This window comes from Cherax quadricarinatus, chromosome 94, assembly GCF_038502225.1.
Source record: "Cherax quadricarinatus isolate ZL_2023a chromosome 94, ASM3850222v1, whole genome shotgun sequence".
In the NCBI taxonomy this organism is placed as follows: domain Eukaryota; kingdom Metazoa; phylum Arthropoda; class Malacostraca; order Decapoda; family Parastacidae; genus Cherax; species Cherax quadricarinatus.
Window position 1 is genome coordinate 636,995 of NC_091385.1, and position 18,006 is coordinate 655,000.

General features: G+C 40.7%; 1 protein-coding gene across 3 annotated transcripts in view; it reads left to right on the forward strand.

Annotated features, from left to right (window-relative positions):
• The first annotated feature begins 13,240 nt into the window (after positions 1-13,240).
• LOC128700863 (dynein light chain 1, cytoplasmic) overlaps positions 13,241-18,006 on the forward strand; it is a 15,436-nt gene continuing 10,670 nt past the window's right edge. The window contains exon 1 of one of the 3 annotated variants that reach the window (XM_053794320.2): positions 13,241-13,372. The gene's annotated coding sequence lies outside the window, so the exon portion shown is untranslated. The remainder of the gene's footprint in view (positions 13,373-18,006) is intronic. The other 2 variants (XM_053794318.2, XM_053794319.2) reach the window with 2 other exon arrangements.

Consider the following 18,006-nt stretch of genomic DNA (forward strand, 5'->3'; position numbering starts at 1 on the left):
TGTGCCAGTCAATGTTTGCTACTGCTGTTGTGAAGTTATTAATGGCTGCCTCATTGTGAAGTCTGAAGGTGACTTTAGTAGTGTCTTGGGGTAATTTACCAAGAGTTGTTATGAGAAAAGTAGGGTAGTGGTCTGTGGTATTATCTGTAATTATGCCTGATTTTAAAGGGGATATGGTGTTGGTCCAGATGTGGTCAAGTAGGGAAACACTAGTCTCTGTAACTCTTGTAGGTTTTGTTACTGTTGGTAGCAACATACAGTTACTCATTGTGTTTGTGAATTCAGTAACGTGTGGGTCCTGGTCTTGCAGGAGATTTATATTGAAGTCACCTGAGAGTAGTAAGTGATCTTTGTTCATGCGTGCATCAGTTATCATACTTCCTAGGTTTTGACTAAATTGGCTAATGTTTGACTGTGGAACTCTGTAAATGTTTATCAATGTGAGAGGTTTTTGTAGGTATTTGGATTTGAATTTGGCTATTATATATTCCCCATGTTCATCCCTTGTGCAAGTATTAGTGATACATTCTAGTTGGTCTGAGTAGTATATGGCTGTGCCACCCCCTTGTTGGTCTGGCCTACAGTTGTGTATGGCTGTGTAACCAGGAATGGCATAGACATCTGTACTATCAGGCTTTAGCCAGGTTTCAGTTAGTGTAATGATGGACATATTGGCATATAAGGAATTTAGTAATGCTATGAGGTCATCGTAATGCTTGCTTAAAGATCTGATATTGTAGTTAAAGATAGTTATGTTGTTGTTGGCACTGAGAAGTGCCTTTGATTGTTCTGCAGTGTAGTAATTACAGTAACTGTTTGAATCATTTAAGTCATTAAATAAGAGGTTGGTATCAGGATCAATGCTTGTAATCATAAGATTTGTAGTGAATCTATAGTTAGAATTAAGTATAAAACAAAGTAAATAGTCTTAAGCTAAAAAATAGCACCTGAATTATTTAACAAATGTAAAATAATGAGCTAAGGTAGTTTTGGAATATAATGGCAAAGTTGTGAACTATTCTACTTTAGCACCTGAGAATAGCACCTTGATTATTTTAACAATTGTGAATGTATAAACTAGGGTAGTTATATAAAGCTAAAATAAAGGAGAAAATATATGAGGGACTAAAATTAAGTAATGGTAAACAAAGTTAAATGGACAGGTGGTCACTATGAAATAATATTGGTTTAGGAGTAAGATCTGATTTGTAATATTAAATAAATTGAGCAGTTTATTGCACAATAAAAGTAAAAAAAATGAGGTAGTTGGTACTAGCTAGCAAAAGATAGTTTTGGTACTTGCAAAAAAGTAATTGGAATATACACTAATTGCATACACAATAAAAAGTGACTAAAAAACAAGTAGTGATAAACAAAATTAAATGGACAGGTAAGAATAATGAATATTATTAATTTGGAGTAAGATTTGACTTGTAATTTAAAATTATGAGCAATTTATAGTAGTAAGAAAGAAGTATGGAGTATTGGAGGTATTTGATTAGCTAGTGATGAAAAATAATAAAAATAATAATGTACAATATAACAGTAACGTACACTATATGTAAGCAAGCAAGGTAATATGTAAGCAAGCAAGGTAGTATGTAAGCAAGCAAGGTAGTATGTAAGCAAGCAAGGTAGTATGTAAGCAAGCAAGGTAATATGTAAGCAAGCAAGGTAGTATGTAAGCAAGCAAGGTAGTATGTAAGCAAGCAAGGTAGTATGCAAGCAAGCAAGGTAGTAAGCAAGCAAGGTAGTATGTAAGCAAGCAAGGTAGTATGTAAGCAAGGTAGTATGTAAGCAAGCAAGGTAGTATGTAAGCAAGCAAGGTATTAAGCAAGCAAGGTAGTATGTAAGCAACCAAGGTAGTAAGCAAGCAAGGTAGTATGTAAGCAAGCAAGGTAGTATGTAAGCAAGCAAGGTAGTAAGCAAGCAAGGTAGTAAGCAAGCAAGGTAGTATGTAAGCAAGCAAGGTAGTATGTAAGCAAGCAAGGTAGTATGTAAGCAAGCAAGGTAGTATGTAAGCAAGCAAGGTAGTATGTAAGCAAGCAAGGTAGTAAGCAATCAAGGTAGTATGTAAGCAAGCAAGGTAGTATGTAAGCAAGGTAGTATGTAAGCAAGCAAGGTAGTATGTAAGCAAGCAAGGTAGTAAGCAAGCAAGGTAGTATGTAAGCAAGCAAGGTAGTAAGCAAGCAAGGTAGTATGTAAGCAAGCAAGATAGTATGTAAGCAAGCAAGGTAGTAAGCAAGCAAGGTAGTAAGCAAGCAAGGTAGTAAGCAAGCAAGGTAGTATGTAAGCAAGCAAGGTAGTATGTAAGCAAGCAAGGTAGTATGTAAGCAAGCAAGGTAGTAAGCAAGCAAGGTAGTAAGCAAGCAAGGTAGTATGTAAGCAAGCAAGGTAGTATGTAAGCAAGCAAGGTAGTATGTAAGCAAGCAAGGTAGTATGTAAGCAAGCAAGGTAGTATGTAAGCAAGCAAGGTAGTAAGCAAGCAAGGTAGTATGTATGCAAGCAAGGTAGTATGTAAGAAAGCAAGGTAGTATGTAAGAAAGCAAGGTAGTATGTAAGCATGCAAGGTATTAAGCAAGCAAGGTAGTATGTAAGCATGCAAGGTATTAAGCAAGCAAGGTAGTATGTAACGAAGCAAGGTAGTATGTAACCAAGCAAGGTAGTATGTAAGCAAGCAAGGTAGTAAGCAAGCAAGGTAGTATGTAAGCATGCAAGGTAGTATGTAAGCAAGCAAGGTATTATGTAAGCAAGCAAGATAGTAAGGAAGCAAGGTAGTATGTAAGCAAGCAAGGTAGTATGTAGGCAAGTAAGGTATTATGTAAGCAAGCAAGATAGCAAGCAAGCAAGGTAGTATGTAAGCAAGCAAGGTAGTATGCAAGCAAGCAAGCAAGCAAGGTAATATGTAAGCAAGCAAGCAAGGTAGTATGTAAGCAAGCAAGCAAGCAAGGTAGTATGTAAGCAAGCAAGCAAAGTAGTATGTAAGCAAGCAAGCAAGCAAATTAGTATGTAAGCAAGCAAGCAAGTAAGGTAGTATGCAAGCAAGCAAAGTAGTATGCAAGCAAGCAAGGTAGTATGTAAGCAAGCAAGCAAGCAAGCAAGCAAGCAAGGTAGCATGTAAGCAAGCAAAGCAAGGTAGTATGTAAGCAAGCAAGCAAGGTAGTATGCAAGCAAGCAAGGTAGTATGTAAGCAAGCAAGCAAGCAAGCAAGGTAGTATGCAAGCAAGCAAGGTAGTATGCAAGCAAGCAAGGTAGTATGTAAGCAAGAAAGCAAGCAACGAAGTATGTAAGCAAGGAAGCAGGCAAGGTAGTATGCAAGCAATCAAGGTAGTATGCAAGCAAGCAAGGTAATACGTAAGCAAGCAAGCAAGCAAGGTAGTATGTAAGCAAGCAAGGTAGCATGCAAGCAAGCAAGGTAATATGTAAGCAAGCAAGCAAGCAAAGTAGTATGCAAGCAAGCAAGGTAGTATGTAAGCAAGCAAGCAAGCAAGGTAGTATGCAAGCAAGCAAGGTAGTATGTAAGCAAGCAAGCAAGCAAGGTAGTATGTAAGCAAGCAAGCAAGCAAGGTAGTATGTAAGCAAGTAAGCTAGCAAGGTAGTATGTAAGCAAGCAAGCAAGCAAGGTAGTATGTAAGCAAGCAAGGCAGTATGTAAGCAAGCAAGCCAAGTGGTATGCAAGCAAGCAAGGTGGTATGTAAGCAAGCAAGCAAGCAAGCAAGGTAGTATGCAAACAAGCAAGGTAGTGTGTAAGCAAGCAAGCAAGCTAGGTAGTCTGCAAGCAAGCAAGGTAGTATGCAAGCAAGCAAGCAAACAAGGTATTATGCAAGCAAGCAAGTAGGGTAGTATGCAAGCAAGCAAGCAAGCAAGGTAGTATGCAAGGAAGCAAGCAAGGTAGTATGCAAGCAAGCAAGCAAGGTAGTATGCAAGCAAGCAAGCAAGCAAGGTAGTATGCAAGCAAGCAAGCAAGGTAGTATGCAAGCAAGCAAGCAAGGTAGTATGCAAGCAATCAAGCAAGGTAGTATGTAAGCAAGCAAGCAAGGTAGTATGTAAGCAAGCAAGGTAGTATGTAAGCAAGCAAGGTAGTATGCAAGGAAGCAAGCAAGGTAGTATGCAAGCAAGCAAGCAAGTATGCAAGCAAGCAAGCAAGGTAGTATGCAAGCAAGCAAGCAAGCAAGGAAGGTAGTATGCAAGTAAGCAAGCAATTTAGTATGCAAGCAAGCAAGCAAGCAAGGTAGTATGTAAGCAAGCAAGCAAGCAAGTATGCAAGCAAGCAAGCAAGGTAGTATGTAAGCAAGCAAGCAAGCAAGCAAGCAAGGTAATATGTAAGCAAGCAAGCAAGGTAGTATGCAAGGAAGCAAGCAAGCAAGGTAGTATGTAAGCAAGCAAGCAAGGTAGTATGTAAGCAAGCAAGCAAGGTAGTATGTAAGAAAGCAAGCAAGGTAGTATGCAAGGAAGCAAGCAAGCAAGGTAGTATGCAAGGAAGCAAGCAAGGTAGTATGCAAGCAAGTAAGCAAGCAAGGTAGTATGTAAGCAAGCAAGCAAGGTAGTATGTAAGAAAGCAAGCAAGGTAGTATGCAAGGAACCAAGCAAGCAAGGTAGTATGCAAGCAAGCAAGCAAGCAAGCAAGCAAGGTAGTATGTAAGCAAGCAAGCAAGGTAGTATGTAAGCAAGCAAGCAAGGTAGTATGCAAGCAAGCAAGCAAGCAAGGAAGGTAGCAAGCAAGCAAGGTAGTATGTAAGCAAGCAAGCAAGGTAGTATGTAAGCAAGCAAGCAAGGTAGTATGTAAGCAACCAAGCAAGGTAGTATGTAAGCAAGCAAGCAAGGTAGTATGCAAGCAAGCAAGCAAGCAAGCAAGGAAGGTAGCAAGCAAGCAAGCAAGGTAGTATGTAAGCAAGCAAGCAAGCAAGGTAGTATGGAAGCAAGCAAGCCAGCAAGGTAGCAAGCAAGCAAGCAAGCAAGGTAGTATGTAAGCAAGCAAGCAAGGTAGTATGCAAGCAAGCAAGGTAGCAAGCAAGCAAGGTAGTATGTAAGCAAGCAAGCAAGGTAGTATGCAAGCAAGCAAGGTATCAAGCAAGCAAGGTAGTATGCAAGCAAGCAAGGTAGCAAGCAAGCAAGCAAGGTAGTATGCAAGCAAGCAAGGTAGCAAGCAAGCAAGGTAGTATGCAAGCAAGCAAGGTAGCAAGCAAGAAAGGTAGTATGCAAGCAAGCAAGGTAGCAAGGAAGCAAGCAAGCAAGGTAGCAAGCAAGCAAGCAAGCAAGGTAGCAAGCAAGCAAGGTAGTATGCAAGCAAGGTAGCAAGCAAGCAAGGTAGCAAGGAAGCAAGCAAGCAAGGTAGCAAGCAAGCAAGCAAGCAAGGTAGCAAGCAAGCAAGGTAGTATGCAAGCAAGGTAGCAAGCAAGCAAGGTAGTATGCAAACAAGCAAGCAAGGTAGTATGCAAGCAAACAATTAAGCAAGTACTCAAGCAAGTAAGCAAGTTTATCCAGGTACACACAGTTACATAGATCATCCTACATAACAAGACGTGTACAGAACCTGGGTTAACCAAAAACTATCTAAGTGACTTATTTCCATGGGGTTCCTTGTGATAGTTATTATTTATATTTAAATGTTAAAAAAAGATAAGTAACTTAAGTATGTAAAAACAGAGTTAAGTTACTTACGTTAGTTATTTTCATACAAAAAATATTCTTCCATCTTTTGAGGTTAATTTTGGCAGTCTTCTTGAACTGATAAACGTAACTAACCATTCTTACAGGATTTATTACCTTTGTAAATTGTGAGTTTATTACCTTTGTAAATTGTGAGTTTATTACCTTTGTAAATTGTGAGTTTATTACCTTTGTAAATTGTGAGTTTATTACCTTTGTAAATTGTGAGTTTATTACCTTTGTAAATTGTGAGTTTATTACCTTTGTAAATTGTGAGTTTATTACCTTTGTAAATTGTGAGTTTATTACCTTTGTAAATTGTGAGTTTATTACCTTTGTATATTGTGAGTTTATTACCTTTGTAAATTATGAGTTTATTACCTTTGTAAATTGTGAGTTTATTACCTTTGTAAATTGTGAGTTTATTACCTTTGTAAATTATGAGTTTATTACCTTTGTAAATTGTGAGTTTATTACCTTTGTAAATTATGAGTTTATTACCTTTGTAAATTGTGAGTTTATTACCTTTGTAAATTGTGAGTTTATTACCTTTGTAAATTGTGAGTTTATTACCTTTGTAAATTGTGAGTTTATTACCTTTGTAAATTGTGAGTTTATTACCTTTGTATATTGTGAGTTTATTACCTTTGTAAATTATGAGTTTATTACCTTTGTAAATTGTGAGTTTATTACCTCTGTAAATTGTGAGTTTATTACCTTTGTAAATTATGAGTTTATTACCTTTGTAAATTGTGAGTTTATTACCTTTGTAAATTATGAGTTTATTACCTTTGTAAATTGTGAGTTTATTACCTTTGTAAATTGTGAGTTTATTACCTTTGTAAATTGTGAGTTTATTACCTTTGTAAATTATGAGTTTATTACCTTTGTAAATTGTGAGTTTATTACCTTTGTAAATTGTGAGTTTATTACCTTTGTAAATTATGAGTTTATTACCTTTGTAAATTGTGAGTTTATTACCTTTGTAAATTATGTGTTTATTACCTTTGTAAATTGTGAGTTTATTACCTTTGTAAATTGTGAGTTTATTACCTTTGTAAATTGTGAGTTTATTACCTTTGTAAATTATGAGTTTATTACCTTTGTAAATTGTGAGTTTATTACCTTTGTAAATTGTGAGTTTATTACCTTTGTAAATTGTGAGTTTATTACCTTTGTAAATTGTGAGTTTATTACCTTTGTAAATTGTGAGTTTATTACCTTTGTAAATTGTGAGTTTATTACCTTTGTAAATTGTGAGTTTATTACCTTTGTAAATTGTGAGTTTATTACCTTTGTAAATTGTGAGTTTATTACCTTTGTAAATTATGAGTTTATTACCTTTGTAAATTGTGAGTTTATTACCTTTGTAAATTGTGAGTTTATTACCTTTGTAAATTGTGAGTTCATTACATGTGTAAATTGTGAGTTCATTACCTTTGTAAATTGTGAGTTTATTACCTTTGTAAATTGTGAGTTTATTACCTTTGTAAATTGCGAGTTTATTACCTTTGTAAATTGTGAGTTTATTACCTTTATAAATTGTGAGGTCATTACCTTTGTAAATTGTGAGTTCATTACCTTTGTAAATTGTGAGTTCATTACCTCTGTAAATTGTGAGTTTATTACCTTTGTAAATTGTGAGTTCATTACCTTTGTAAATTGTGAGTTTATTACCTTTGTAAATTGTGAGTTCATTACCTTTGTAAATTGTGAGTTTATTACCTTTGTAAATTGTGAGTTCATTACCTCTGTAAATTGTGAGTTCATTACCTCTGTAAATTGTGAGTTTATTACCTTTGTAAATTGTGAGGTCATTACCTTTGTAAATTGTGAGTTCATTACCTTTGTAAATTGTGAGTTCATTACCTCTGTAAATTGTGAGTTTATTACCTTTGTAAATTGTGAGTTCATTACCTTTGTAAATTGTGAGTTTATTACCTTTGTAAATTGTGAGTTCATTACCTTTGTAAATTGTGAGTTCATTACCTTTGTAAATTGTGAGTTTATTACCTTTGTAAATTGTGAGTTTATTACCTTTGTAAATTGTGAGTTTATTACCTTTGTAAATTGTGAGTTTATTACCTTTGTAAATTGTGAGTTTATTACCTTTGTAAATTGTGAGTTTATTACCTTTGTAAATTGTGAGTTTATTACCTCTGTAAATTGTGAGTTTATTACCTTTGTAAATTGTGAGTTTATTACCTTTGTAAATTGTGAGTTTATTACCTTTGTAAATTGTGAGTTTATTACCTTTGTAAATTGTGAGTTTATTACCTCTGTAAATTGTGAGTTCATTACCTTTGTAAATTGTGAGTTCATTACCTTTGTAAATTGTGAGTTCATTACCTTTGTAAATTGTGAGTTTATTACCTTTGTAAATTGTGAGTTTATTACATTTGTAAATTGTGAGTTTTTACCTTTGTAAATTGTGAGTTTATTACCTTTGTAAATTGTGAGTATATTACCTTTGTAAATTGTGAGTTCATTACCTTTGTAAATTGTGAGTTCATTACCTTTGTAAATTGTGAGTTTATTACCTTTGTAAATTGTGAGTTCATTACCTTTGTAAATTGTGAGTTCATTACCTTTGTAACTTGCTCAGCTATCAAAACTTTGGAGTCCAGTCCCTGGACCAATTATGTACCTCTGTAATCTTTTGACTACCGTCCACAGGATGGGTATGTGGTGACTATCGTCCACAGGATGGGTATGGGGTGACTACCGTCCACAGGATGGGTATGTGGTGACTACCGTCCACAGGATGGGTATGTGGTGACTATCGTCCACAGGATGGGTATGTGGTGACTACCGTCCACAGGATGGGTATGTGGTGACTACCGTCCACAGGATGGGTATGGGGTGACTACCGCCCACAAGATGGGTATGGGGTGACTACCGTCCACAGGATGGGTATGTGGTGACTACCGTCCACAGGATGGGTATGTGGTGACTACCGCCCACAGGATGGGTATGGGGTGACTACCGCCCACAGGATGGGTATGGGGTGACTACCGATCACAGGATGGGTATGTGGTGACTACCGTCCACAGGATGGGTATGGGGTGACTACCGTCCACAGGAAGGGTATGTGGTGACTACCACCCACAGGATGGGTATGAGGTGACTACCGTCCACAGGATGGGTATGTGGTGACTACCGTCCACAGGATGGGTATGTGGTGACTACCGTCCACAGGATGGGTATGTGGTGACTACCGTCCACAGGATGGGTATGGGGTGACTACCGCCCACAGGATGGGTATGGGGTGACTACCGTCCACAGGATGGGTATGTGGTGACTACCGTCCACAGGATGGGTATGTGGTGACTACCGCCCACAGGATGGGTATGGGGTGACTACCGCCCACAGGATGGGTATGGGGTGACTACCGCCCACAGGATGGGTATGTGGTGACTACCGTCCACAGGATGGGTATGAGGTGACTACCGTCCACAGGATGGGTATGTGGTGACTACCGCCCACAGGATGGGTATGTGGTGACTACCGTCCACAGGATGGGTATGGGGTGACTACCGTCCACAGGATGGGTATGTGGTGACTACCGTCCACAGGATGGGTATGTGGTGACTACCGTCCACAGGATGGGTATGTGGTGACTACCGTCCACAGGATGGGTATGGGGTGACTACCGTCCACAGGATGGGTATGGGGTGACTACCGTCCACAGGATGGGTATGTGGTGACTACCGGTATGGGGTGACTACCGTCCACAGGATGGGTATGTGGAGACTACCGTCCACAGGATGGGTATGTAGTGACTACCGTCCACAGGATGGGTATGTGGTGACTACCGTCCACAGGATGGGTATGTGGTGACTACCGCCCACAGGATGGGTATGTGGTGACTACCGTCCACAGGATGGGTATGTGGTGACTACCGTCCACAGGATGGGTATGTGGTGACTACCGTCCACAGGATGGGTATGTGGTGACTACCGCCCACAGGTTGGGTATGTGGTGACTACCCTCCACAGGATGGGTATGTGGTGACTACCGTCCACAGGATGGGTATGGGGTGACTACCGTCCACAGGATGGGTATGGGGTGACTACCGCCCACAGGATGGGTATGGGGTGACTACCGTCCACAGGATGGGTATGGGGTGACTACCGTCCACAGGATGGGTATGTGGTGACTACCGTCCACAGGATGGGTATGGGGTGACTACCGTCCACAGGATGGGTATGGGGTGACTACCGTCCACAGGATGGGTATGGGGTGACTACCGTCCACATGTTCTCTTGCCTATTGGCCACATAAACACTGGAATGTATGTGTTGGCTGTACCTATTGCCCACATAAACACTGGAATGTACATGTTGGCTGTACCTATTGCCCACATAGACTCTGGAATGTACATGTTGGCTGTACCTATTGCCCACATAAACACTGGAATGTACATGTTGGCTGTACCTATTGCCCACATAAACACTGGAATGTACATGTTGGCTGTACCTATTGTCCACATAAACACTGGAATGTACATGTTGGCTGTACCTATTGTCCACATAAACACTGGAATGTACATGTTGGCTGTACCTATTGTCCACATAAACACTGGAATGTACATGTTGGCTGTACCTATTGCCCACATAAACACTGGAATGTACATGTTGGCTGTACCTATTGTCCACATAAACACTGGAATGAATATGTTGGCTGTACCTATTGCCCACATAAACACTGGAATGTACATGTTTGCTGTACCTATTGCCCACATGAACACTGGAATGTACATGTTTGCTGTACCTATTGCCCACATGAACACTGGAATGTACATGTTGGCTGTACCTATTGCCCACATAAACACTGGAATGTACATGTTTGCTGTACCTATTGTCCACATAAACACTGGAATGTACATGTTGGCTGTACCTATTGCCCACATAAACACTGGAATGTACATGTTGGCTGTACCTATTGTCCACATAAACACTGGAATGAATATGTTGGCTGTACCTATTGCCCACATAAACACTGGAATGTACATGTTTGCTGTACCTATTGCCCACATGAACACTGGAATGTACATGTTTGCTGTACCTATTGCCCACATGAACACTGGAATGTACATGTTGGCTGTACCTATTGCCCACATAAACACTGGAATGTACATGTTTGCTGTACCTATTGCCCACATGAACACTGGAATGTACATGTTTGCTGTACCTATTGCCCACATGAACACTGGAATGTACATGTTTGCTGTACCTATTGCCCACATGAACACTGGAATGTACATGTTTGCTGTACCTATTGCCCACATGAACACTGGAATGTACATGTTTGCTGTACCTATTGCCCACATGAACACTGGAATGTACATGTTAGCTGTACCTATTGCCCAGATTATTCATAATTTATATTACCTTACCCCCACCCTCTGCTGTCACCTATACCTGACTTCACCAGATTTGATTTCGCAGTTTCATGGTCTCGTGTGACCTGTCTTCCTTCAAGTCTGACTTAATGCTGCTCGTATGCTTTATAAACCGATATATTTGCTCTTTCCTGTCTACTCGATAAGTCCAGCCTGGTAGATCAGGCTCTGATCCACCAGGAGGCCTGGTCACAGACCGGGCCGCGGGGGCGTTGACCCCCGGAACTCTCTCCAGGTAAACTCCAGGTTCTTGGCTACCAGCGTCTTCAACTTGTCGGCTTGTAACATTGTCTTAAGAGGAATAAATAAGACAGACAGAGTCAGGTTGTTTGATTTAAGAGAGGCAGGATCAAGAGGACACAGATTGTATGAAGTCACAGTATCTGGGAGTGATCATGTCGGAGGATCTCACCTTCAAGGACTATAACATTGTATCAATCGCATCTGCTAGAAAAATGACAGGATGGATAATGAGAACCTTCAAAACTAGGGAGGCCAAGCCCATGATGACACTCTTCAGGTCACTTGTTCTATCTAGGCTGGAATATTGCTGCACACTAACAGCACCTTTCAAGGCAGGTGAAATTGCTGACCTAGAAAATGTACAGAGAACCTTCACGGCGCGCATAACGGAGATAAAACACCTCAATTACTGGGAGCGCTTGAGGTTCCTGAACTTGTATTCCCTGGAACGCAGGAGGGAGAGATACATGATTATATACACCTGGAAAATCCTAGAGGGACTAGTACCGAACTTGCACACGAAAATCACTCACTACGAAAGCAAAAGACTTGGCAGACGATGCAACATCCCCCCAATGAAAAGCAGGGGTGTCACTAGCACGTTAAGAGACCATACAATAAGTGTCAGGGGCCCGAGACTGTTCAACTGCCTCCCAGCATACATAAGGGGGATTACCAACAGACCCCTGGCAGTCTTCAAGCTGGCACTGGACAAGCACCTAAAGTCGGTTCCTGACCAGCCGGGCTGTGGCTCGTACGTTGGTTTGCGTGCAGCCAGCAGTAACAGCCTGGTTGATCAGGCTCTGATCCACCAGGAGGCCTGGTCACAGACCGGGCCGCGGGGGCGTTGACCCCCGGAACTCTCTCCAGGTAAACTCCAGGTACCATCACTGGAACAATACACGAATAACCTGCACGTAGATAAATTAGACACATGTGCAACTCTTGGGTATCTTTATTGAGGAAACGTTTCGCCACACAGTGGCTTCATCAGTCCATACAGAAGAGAATCTTGAAGTACAGGAGGAGAATAAGGTAATCAGTCCCTCAACCTTGAGTCGATGTGGTCAGTCCATCAATCTTGATGGACTGACCACATCGACTTGTCAGGTACTGACTTTAGATGCCTGTCCAGCTCCCTCTTGAAGACAGCCAGGAGTCTATTGGTAATCCCCCTCATGCATGCTGGGAGGCGGTTGAACAATCTTGGGCCCCGAACATTTACTGTGTTGTCTCTTAATGTACCCATGGCGCCCCTGCTTTTCACAGGGAAAATGTTGCATCTCCTACCGAGCCTTTTGCTTTCGTAGGGAGTGATTTGCATGTGCAGATTTGGGACCTCTCCCTCTAGGATTTTCCAAGTGTAAATTATCATGTATCATTCTCGCCTGCTTTCCAAGGAGTACAGGTCCGACTTAAACCATTAACTAGCCACACCACGAGGACACAAATGGAACCGGAAAACATAGATGAGCCATATAGATGTAAGGAAGTATCTCTTTAATCTCAGGATAGTTGAGAAACAGAATGAATGACTTAGATAAGACAGTGGTGGAGGCAAACTCAATACACAGCTTCTAGAGTAGATATGACAAGGCCCAAGACACCAGACGTCAGTGATGGTGATCGAAGTTCATTGTCCTTAATGGAAATAAGTCGCTTTGACCTTTTTTTTGGTTTATTTTAGGTAATTTACACTATGTATGGTAATTTTAAATTGTGTTCTTTACCTCAAAAAATTCGCTTATAACTTAAGAACGCCTTATTCAATCGGCTTCAAATTTTTATCACTGGTGTACTGTATTCAGGACAACCTTTGGTGCCATTCCTGTGCCCTACGGGTTTAGCATTCGCCTATAATGAGAGTATTAGAGTAGAAGCGAGTTTGAACTTGGCGGGGTGATGTTGCATGCCGGGATGGCAGAAGACGCGGCCAGAAGACGCGGCTGAGGGACCAATAGTGAGGCTGGATGATGAGCGGCGGTGGTAGTGAGGTCGTCACCGTCACCAGCGTCACACCTCTGCTGCTGCTGCTGCTCTTCTGCTGCTGTTACGCCCATAACACCTACACACCAGGTGAATATACGTAGGTGACTGCCTCACCTACCTCCTGCAGGAGGCTGAAGGTTCCTGAGGTGAGTAATGGGAGGGACGCCTCCCATTACTTACCTTCAATGGTTGCCTCCCATTCCCCCGTCTCTCTCATGGCCCCGACGGGTTTATCATTCCCCGGTGAAGCTAATACTGTTGTTTCTTCAAGGGTTGTGCTTTGATGTCGACGAGGTGCTCTTGATCCCAGGAATGGGAGCTGTCCTCCCCTTCCTTGGATCAAAGTGACGTTGCCTCCCATTTCCCCCGTCTGTTCTGCCCCTACGGGTTTACCATTCCCTGGTGAACCTGATACTGTTGTTTCTTCAAGGGTTGTGCTTTGATGTCGACAAGGTGCTCTTGATCCCAGGAATGGGAGCTGTCCTCCCCTTCCTTGGATCAAAGTGACGTTGCCTCCCATTTCCCCTGTCTCTGTCCTGCCCCTACGGGTTTACCACTTCCAGATAAATCTAATAATATACCCCTTCAAGGACTGTGCATTGATGCCGACGAGGTGCTCTTGATCCAAGGAATGGGAGCTGTCCTCCCCTTCCTTGGATTAAAGTGACGTTACCTCCCATTTCCCCCCGTCTCTGTTCTGCCCCTACGGGTTTATCATTTCCTCGAGAATATATCGATATATCCTCTCAAGACCTGGTCCTTGATGCTGTTGTAAGGCTCTTGATCAAAGGAACCAGAGCTGCCGCCTTGGATCAAAGTTTTAATTCTCCCCTATTTTCCAGGCGCATGGCCCCTACGGGTTTAACTCTCCCTATAAATATGTAATAATCATAGACATAGTACGGCTTTATTGCGCTTTATTTCAGCTACTGACTGTTTTATGTATGGCCCATGCAGGTTTAGTGCTTTTCTGGATACTGTTTAATAATAATTTTATGTATTTTGATGCATTATAATTTTTATTAACTGTTGCATGTGTATGATTATTATAATTATTATAATAATTTCTGGGCCATTGATTCGACATTTTGTGGCGAGGGTCTTGATCCAATGAATTGGAGCTACTTGGCTGGCTTAACTTTTAAGGTTTACATGATAAATTATTACAAGGACGCAATGGGAATAAGTCGGTTTGACCTATTTTTTTTTTTGCGTTACAGCGGGTAATTTCCACACATTACTATGTATAATAATTTGTGTAATCGTATTTTTGTATCTGTACATAAATAAACTTTCCCATTTGTTGGATCGAGTCTCCTACCGTCCCATTACTCGGGTATTCTATAGCCCTTGTGGGTTTAGTGCTTCCCCATATGTATACTTTCAGACTTGTCGTCCAGTACAAAGTTTTCACTTAAATTATGCGCTGCATAATCCTACGGGTTTAGCGCTTCCCATTAATTATAATAATAATCACAAATTATTCAATTAACTTTATCATTCTTAAGGTGTATTAATTTGCTATTATAGTTGAATATTTCTAGAAAAATTAAGGTACCCCAAAAAATTGGTAGATTTATATACATTGTATTTGCAGAAACAGGCAAGAGAAAAGTTAATATTTTTTATATATTGGAAGATTTTTTAATCTGGAGAATTTCCCAGGGAAACCTAATCGTCACTTTTTTTTTTCCCCATTGGGGCGTATTGATCCCGTCACCGATGCCAGTCGGTGACGGTACCCATTTACTGCTCAGGGAAAATAGGTGCAAAGAAGCGTGTCCAGTGTGTCATCAGGTGCCAGGATTAATCCTGGGTTATTTGGGTGTGACCTCCAAGGCTCGTCACTAAGCCACGAGTCACCTGTCTAACACGTTACTGTCAGGTGGTGAGAATTTTAACAAAATCAATATCTATGAAGCCATTGTAGAAGCTTTGTCTTTGAAGTTCCATAGTGTTCAATGGTGCTTCATTCCAGTAAAAGGCTCTTGATCCAAGAATTGGGAATATTCTTCCCTTCCTTGGACAGGACTTAGTCACTGCCTAATCCCTTGACATTGACCTATGAGAAGTCAGAGGTGGTAAGTGGGGGGGGGGGCTGTAACCCCCAAAATTCCATCAGCCCTCTAAAGCATCCCACATAAAAAGCATTAAAATAATACTACAAAATTTCCCCAATGGAAATAAGCGAGTTTTTTGGGTTATCCGGGGTAATTTATACTATGATAATTGTACTTGTGTAGCTGTGCCTAAATAAACTTACCTGCCAACCTCCTTCATTTGATCACAGCTAATTCATTCATTCTCAGGTGTTGTATAACTCCTGTGGGTCTAGTACTTGTGAATAGATTTTTGTCAAACTTATTTATAGTCACCCTTAAGACCGGTTTATTAGATTGTGGTTTTACAAACTAGTCGTACAATGGTTATCCTGGTTTAATTTTCTTTATCTTTGGTTAAGCTGCACTGTATGCATTTCATAGGTTTAGTGCTTTATTTTAATAATATATATAATTATCTTTGGTAAGACGTATAGATTATACTGCTTGGTTATGGCCTGTATTATAGAATGAATATAACTATAGTGGAAAATGAGTATAACTGAGGTGCTCCTCTGGATCAGACTTTCCTACAAAGATACATTGAAGGGACAGAATGTGCACTCTGGAAAGGTGTAGAATTAGGGAGATATGCTTGAAGTATGCTAATGTAAAAACCAGAATAAACATGGGGGATATAAATAACTTGCCGAAAATATTGAACAAAGCCAGGACTTGCAGTGGTAGATTAAGTTTTAGAAGGGATGTAAGAAATCCCTGGTCTGGCAAGGGTTGTAGATGAGTGGAACTTGTAAGTAGTGTCACTCGAGTGGAAATTTTGGGTAGCTTAAAAATAGGTTGGAATGATAGGTGATTTAAAGGATTTTAGAAGTAATGGACAAAGTTTGATTCAGGTTGTTCTCTCTACTTGAGATAAATGTGTGGAGAAGGTTAATATGTTGACTTCTCGGGATGAAGTGGCTGGCTGTAGCTCCTGTTATGTTGATGTGCATGCAGAGTTGTCAGTAGTTGGATATATTAGTACTCAAGTATTCTGTAAAGCATCTCTGGCATGTTTTACTCTGCATAAGAATATCATAGTGGTACACCCCAGTAAGACTGCTGGCCCATGCTAGGCAGGTTTAACTCGTCCAACCACACCCACTCGTGTACCTCTTCAATCTATTTTTAAAGCTGTCTAGTCTTCTGCCCATTTTTTTTTACCTAGTTGACTTGATAATGATCCAGGATATGTTTTCTGACGTTTCTTAAAAATGAATCGCTTGTGAATCAGCAGGACCTAGTGGAGAAGAGGTAAAACTGAATACTGCCCTGACCTGCCTAGGTCAGGTCAGGTCAGGGCAGTATTCATGCTCTTCTGAAGAGCATGAGAGTCAGCTAAGTGGCCCGTTCACTTTCGATTGATAATTAGTAATGGGTGTATGTGATCTATGGTATATTTTAAGTGATCGTGAAATTTAAGTAGGGTGCATACCTCCCTGCCGAGAATAAGAACAGAAAGAAAGCTCTGCAGCAGACCTACTGGCCTGTGCTAGGCAGGTCCAGGTTACCTACTGGCCTAAGCAGTTAGGTCAAAGTCACCTCCACTTTAAGAAGAATGGACTAATGCATCAAACCCACTGGTCCAAGGCAGGTCCAACTCTCACCCACTAATGTACACCTACCATCCGACTTACGACCTGCTCGACTTACGACCGTGTGTTTTATGCCAAATTTCTGGGAAATAAACAACTATTTGTGTTGTACACAGTGTTTATCCTAAACCTTACAGTATAAAATACAGTACTAATGGCATAAAAAGTAAAGTAAAACATGAAATACCAAAATAAAACAATAAAATAGTCATTACAAAAATGTTTTGTTGATATTCAGTAGTAAAGTTCGACTTACGTCCATTTCGACTTACGACCGGTTTCTCGGAACCGAACTCGGTCGTAAGTCGGATGGTAGGTGTATTTGTCTAACCTATTTTTAAAAGTGCACAACATTTCAGCTTCGTTGACGCTACTTGGACGTTTGTTCCATTCATCCACAATTCTTATTACCAAACCAGCACTTGTATGTAGTATGCATGAAAGGAATTGTTAGCAGGGGTGATGTCTCCTTCAGCCTCAAGGAGATGCATTGTTTATCACTGTCACAAGAAACTAAGCTGTCACCATTCTCCCTGACAAGGTATTAGATGGGTGGGAATGGCTTGTGCCTTGGATTTTGTGCAAACTAAAGCAATTGATAACAAAGTGTACAAGCAGACGTGTATGTCCATGGAGTTTCGATCAGCAGTATCTGTAGTGGGGGTTCGTAGGAGATATGAAGGTTGGAGTTAAACGCACTTGTTGGATGGTAACACATATATTGGCAGTGTGTGAAGAGGGAGGCCCAGCCTGCCTGTAGCTGCTTGGTAGGTCTAACGGGAACCGAGTAGGATCCCAGGCGCGAAGGGCTCAACAGCGTCACATGACGTCACACATGCTAGTCACTGAGCCTACTGACCAGGGAGCCTAAATATATATACATACATGGATGATACGATCTACAATATACTACACAAGTATATGTATAAGGGAATTCAGTAGCTATACTGACATATCCTCGTGGGTCTACATGAAGCTCTATGGGCTGAGAGACTTGACATCAACTCTGTTGGTGTTTCATGGATGG